Below are 6,484 nucleotides of genomic sequence, written 5' to 3' on the forward strand. Positions count from 1 at the left end.
TGATAATTTTTTTCCTGTTCAATTTTAGGTGAATGCAGAATTCAAGAGGATAACCACGGCTGAGCTGCAGTCCAAGTTCTTCTCGCAACTTGATGCACACTGAAAACTTGATGAAGGTGTTTGCCAGAAAAGGAGGAGTCCTTGGGATAAAGATAAAGGAGATGATGTCAGGTAAGATAAACTGGTCAGGAGGTCTAGAAGTCTATCAAAAGTTACGATAATATGATAAGTATTATAGGTATATAAGAGAGAAAATACCTTTACTATTACTAACTGAAAACTCCCCAAATTTAAAGTCATCTCACCATGTTGATAACTCCATTGCACATACACGCTTGCACTTCTTGTCCTCTCAGACCAAAAACATAATTGAATATATAATTAAAAAACAAAATACGGATGCACACATCGCTGTCTGCAGCTTGCTTCTGAAGTATGATTTAGGTGTTTTTTTGGATTAACAGTTGCATTGATAGTTTACAATTTATGTCAGAAGTTCCCAACAGAAATGTCATGGACCTTGTCAACTCAAAGCTAAACTAAATGGGTTAAAAGAGCTGGCTAAAGAGAAATCCTTACTTTTCTTTTTACATTGATAGGTAGAGGGAGTAACACAGTTCATATTCTGTCATAATATCTACAGGGAAAGCATTTATTGATTCAGATGAACATTAATTTGACAGTTTACATCTATATTGTAATAACATTTCATTTTAAAGGTGTGAAATTAAGATAATCGTAGATGTTACTTTCTACAGTTCCAATGACTCTTCCAGTATTCTTTCTAATGTTGACCTTAAGTACATTTTTCCAGAACTGCTCTTTTAAGAGAACATTCATTTTGTAAATGTGCTTAATCCTGACCTGGTTTCTGGGGTGGGTTCTCCACTCCTGTGGTCAGTGGATGACAGACGGGTGCAGCCATGACAGGTAGTCGGTCGTATCAGAGGACAAACACACTTGAACTAACTAATGAATATAAAGTTGAGAGCATCTTTGATTAATTGTGGCTCTGCTTAAAGCTACCCTTTTAAAGCTGCACCTAGGTTTGTTTATTAGACATTTTCTCTGCCAGTTGGTTTTGATCCTAACGTTGTGGTGTGTGTGTGAACATCCTTTCTAATTTCTTTCTTAGGTTGACAGCATTGACGTATGACGCAAGACGGGAATGCATCCTCAGAGGCCTGACTGTGTACTTGAATGAGGAGCCACAAAAATTTGTCAAGAACTACAGGATATGTTGAAAGGCCATCAAAGGCAACATAATTAAAACTGCAGTTATACAAAATAAATATGTGGCCATCACACACACATAGAAGATTTATTGTGCAAAGTTTAATGGGAGGAATGATTTTTTTGTCCTTTTAAAACTGACAGTGCAGCAGTCTGAGAAAGAATTCTGCTGTCCTTCCAGTTTACCGTGTAGTGGGTGTGAAGAATTTTCATCTTAGTTAATGCAGGACTTCTATTTCTACTACAGAACAGCAAAATATGGAGCTGCATCAGATCCTAGTGGCCTTGTTGTTGATTATATAAGAACTGACCTTGAGCCATTCCACCTGTCCAGAGCTACCCATTTCCAACAAGCGCTTATGCTTTGGTTGCATTCACTCACAATACCGTGTGCAAGACCCACAATGCACTTTGTTTTTGTGGTCTGCTTCCTGTATTTGGTCTGCTTCATGCAGACTGAGACCTGCATTGGAGGCAAATGGAGTCCACTTCTTTGATTGGAATTAGTCCGTTTGCGCATTCCCAGTACCCCAAACAAAGCGGCTTTTCTGGGCCAATGGACTAAGACTGAAATCAGAGAGACTGAAGTGAACACACGCATAGACATTGGTGGTTATTTACGCTATGATGAACAAGAATGTAGTTTAGAAAATGTCTTTATTAGAAACATGAATGTAAAGGAACTTAAAGTGCTAGCTTCACTAAACTGAATGAAACGTTGAAATCGTTCATGAGGCCTAGCTGCTTGTGGCAAATGTTTCTCATTTGGATTTAAGTGTAATCTTTTTCATTTATCTAAGAGGACCTGGATGTTGTGAAATGCAGCTTCTCTGGTTATATTAGTTACCATCTTTTCGGCTGCTCAGACAGCCAACATCCAGAGACATCTTTAGTCTTACTCTAGAGCCCGGTTCCTCCCTGTACAGCATCTGCGTTCTTCTTCTAGTGCAGTCTGCTGTCCACGTCTTCTACCTCCTCGCTCAGCCAGTGGAGATTAAACTTTCACCAGATGTAGACATTTTAAATCCAGGTTAAAACTTTTCTTTTCTCATTCTATGCATAAAATCTGCACGCTAACGTTTTCATTTATCTTGCTTTTAGTCATTTTAATGTAATTTATTATTTAATTGTGATTATGTGTTGATGCCTTTTACTATTTCTAAATATCTGTAATGTCTTTGTTTTATGTAAAGCACTTTGAATTGTCCTGTACATGAAATGTGCTATACAAATAAACTGCCTTGCTTTGCCTTGTTTTGTATACAGACGCTTGTCATAAAATGAGAATACCATGAAAAAGTTGGTTTATTTCAGTAATTCCATTCAAAAAGTGAAACTTGTATAATGTAGACATTTATTCCTCACAGACTGACATATTTCAAATGTTTATTTCTTTAATTTTGAAAGCTACCAGGACCTGGTTTAAGGACCATGGTGTCCCTGTTCTTAACTGGCCAGCAAACTGGCCTGACCTTAACCCCGTAGAACATCTATGGGGTATTATGAAGAGGAAGATGCAATATGTCAGACCCAACAATGCAGAAGAGATGAAGGCCACTATCAGAGCAACCTGGGCTCATAACACCTGAGCAGAGCCACAGACTGATGGACTCCATGCCACGCCGCATGCTGCAGGAATTCAGGCAATACATGTTCATGCTTTCCATCTTCATACTTTCCATCTTCATACTTTCCATGTTCATACTTTCCATCTTCATACTTTCCATCTTCATACTTTACATGTTCATACTTTCCATCTTCATACTTTCCATGTTTATACTTTCCATCTTCATACTTTCCATCTTGATACTTTCCATCTTCATACTTTCCATCTTCATACTTTCCATCTTCATACTTTACATGTTCATACTTTCCATCTTCATACTTTACATGTTCATACTTTCCATCTTCATACTTTCCATGTTCATACTTTCCATCTTCATACTTTCCATCTTCATACTTTCCATGTTCATACTTTCCATGTTTATACTTTCCATCTTCATACTTTCCATCTTCATACTTTCCATCTTCATACTTTACATGTTCATACTTTCCATCTTCATACTTTCCATCTTAATACTTTCCATCTTCATACTTTACATGTTCATACTTTCCATGTTCATACTTTACATCTTCATACTTTCCATGTTCATACTTTCCATCTTCATACTTTCCATCTTCATACTTTACATGTTCATACTTTCCATGTTTATACTTTACATGTTCATACTTTCCATGTTTATACTTTCCATCTTCATACTTTCCATCTTCATACTTTACATGTTCATACTTTCCATCTTCATACTTTCCATGTTCATACTTTCCATGTTCATACTTTCCATCTTCATACTTTCCATGTTCATACTTTCCATGTTCATACTTTCCATCTTCATACTTTCCATCTTCATACTTTACATGTTCATACTTTCCATGTTCATACTTTCCATGTTCATACTTTCCATCTTCATACTTTCCATCTTCATACTTTACATGTTCATACTTTACATATTCATACTTTCCATCTTCATACTTTCCATCTTCATACTTTCCATGTTCATACTTTCCATGTTCATACTTTCCATCTTCATACTTTCCATCTTCATACTTTACATGTTCATACTTTACATGTTTATACTTTACATGTTCATACTTTCCATCTTCATACTTTACATGTTCATACTTTCCAAGTTCATACTTTATATGTCCATACTTTCCATGTTTATACTTTTCAGCTGGCCAACATTTCTAGAAACCCTTTTTTTTTTTTATATCGGCCTGAGGAATTTTTTGGGATATTGAATTTGGGGTTTTCATTAGTTGTCAGTTCTAATAATCAAAATTAAAAGAAATAAACATTTAAATATGTAAGTCTGTGAGGAATGAATGTCGACATACAAGTTTTACTTTCTGAAAGGAATTACTGAAACAAACCAATTTTTTCATGACATTCTCATTCATAACCAGAGGGGTATTGCACGAAACCAGAATAAAGAAATCCAGGATAATTAAGCAAGCCCAGCTTGACCTAGCTTGCGCGGCCTATCCTGGCTTAATTGGTTGCATGTTTGCTGAGCCAGGATGAGAAGGTGAGGCTAGGTTAAGCCAGGTGAAGATAGTTGGGATAAGTGCGTGTGCACGGCATACTGAAGCAGACCTCGCGATCGCTCACAGAATCACCGATGGGGAAATGGATAAAAGTCGCGCGTCCTACGTCACGGCCGCTGAACAACAGCTCCTGACGGAGTTCTCTGACGAAGTTAAGGATATTATAAGGAAAAAAGGCAATACCAATGCCATAAGTAAAGAATGCGAGAGAGCCTGGCAGACAATAGCCGACCGGCTCAATGCGTAAGTAGTCAAAAACTGTTCAATTAATAAACAGTGCTCCACTGGAACTGTCATAATTAGGCTACAATTAAAGGAGTTACTTTTCAAAGCCACTAACTGTTGTATACTTTAAGAGTGACAAGCAGGTGCATGTTACTCAGGAAATGTAGAGTATGATTAGGTGCAAACAATTATCCACAATGTGTCATTTAATCTATTTTCCTCATGTAACGTTTTTATCTATTTTATCTTTCTGTCCTTCATAAAGGACAAACCTGTCTGGCCATAAAAGGACCTGGCAGCAAGAAAAAATTAAATATAAGAACATTTTGCAGGCTGGTAAGTGACTCCAAAGTAGATAACCGTGAACAAATGAGGTGAATAGATGAGGTGTCTGCTGACATGTTCAATGTCTGTATGATTGTAGCAGTTAAAAAAAGGCCTATAGAACTGGCACAGGGGGCGGCCCACCAAGCCAGGATGTGACTCCAGCAGAGGAACTGGCCTCCATTTAAATAAAGGGAGGCCAGTGATGGAGGGGATCCAGGGAGGGACAATAACTGACTCTGTCCCAGCCACAGAAACTGTCCGCTTCATACAAGGTACATCACGTACTGCAATTCTACTGCACATGGAACACAATCAAATATAATATAGTGTCTGACTTTGGATAACCTTGCAGTGTCTGGGAACACAATTACACTTTTGGAGCCACCAGAAGATGATCCGGTTAGTACAGTGTCTCGAAATCATAGGCTTGGTATGTTCTGTGAAATCTTAATCCGAGTCCTCTCGCTGCATGTATACAGTAGGGGGAAGGCACATCTGCAGCTGCAGAATGCACGTCTGCAGATGAGGAGACTGTGTCAGTGGAGTCCAGAAGGCTTGAGGCATGTCAGTTTTATGGGATTGGCCTGCTTATTTATTCCATGAAGGATATGAAGTCAGTGATGTGGTGCTAATAGAAAATGTGTAGCAGGACCCGGATGCTGCACAGTCTCCTAAGCGGCCTGGTAACATTGTGAGTATTGGCTAAAGTACATCTACGTTATGCACAAATCCTGCTGTGCTAATTGACATTTCCTTTACAGACTTCACAAACTGTCAGAACGCTTTATTCAGGGCACCTGGAGAGAGAGATAGAGCTGGCAGATGTTAAAAGCTGACTCAAAAAGAGCAAGCTCCAAGGACTGGAGCTGGATCTTGAGATTAAACGCCGGACACTCAGAAAACTGGACCTGGAAATCCAGTAACCGAAAATCTGTATCTCTCAATGACATAGTCATCTCCAAAGGCCAGGGGATGTGAGCTGTCCCTGAAGACTCGTTCACGTCTGAATGCTCTTCTGAGGATGCGGGCTTCCTCGTCCAGCACATCCTCCGAAAAAGGGCAAGCCATTATGAAGAGGGAACAGGTGGAGGGGAGTTGGACCTGAATATTCTACATTGCCCTCGTCACGGATTTCTTTGAATACACCTTTGTAACCTCATCCGCTGTGTTTTGTAATCTCAATTAATGCAATAAACCACATATTTATAAAACCTCTGACAGCAATTTGACGAGCAGTCTTCATTAGCATAGCAATATAACACTTGGCCTGAGTAATAATACTGCAACTCGAATCCATATAAAAAGGCTGTTGCGATTACGAACAGATTTGGATTAAATGTACAGTGACTGTATATGTAATATTTTAATACTGGATGATTAAAATGACGCGCCATACTTAGGAAGACCATGGACATGCTGTAAAACACATTAATTCCTCATAGAATTGACGTTGGACATGCAGGTGACTCGCTAGGATTAATCTTAGCCTTAGCAGTTAGCCTGGTCTGGAGCAGGCTAGCTGCAGCGGATAAATCACCACAGTAACTTGGCCGGTTTAGTTTGAGCTGCTTTCATGTAACGGACTTAGGGCTAA

Source organism: Melanotaenia boesemani, chromosome 11 (genome assembly GCF_017639745.1).
Source record: "Melanotaenia boesemani isolate fMelBoe1 chromosome 11, fMelBoe1.pri, whole genome shotgun sequence".
In the NCBI taxonomy this organism is placed as follows: domain Eukaryota; kingdom Metazoa; phylum Chordata; class Actinopteri; order Atheriniformes; family Melanotaeniidae; genus Melanotaenia; species Melanotaenia boesemani.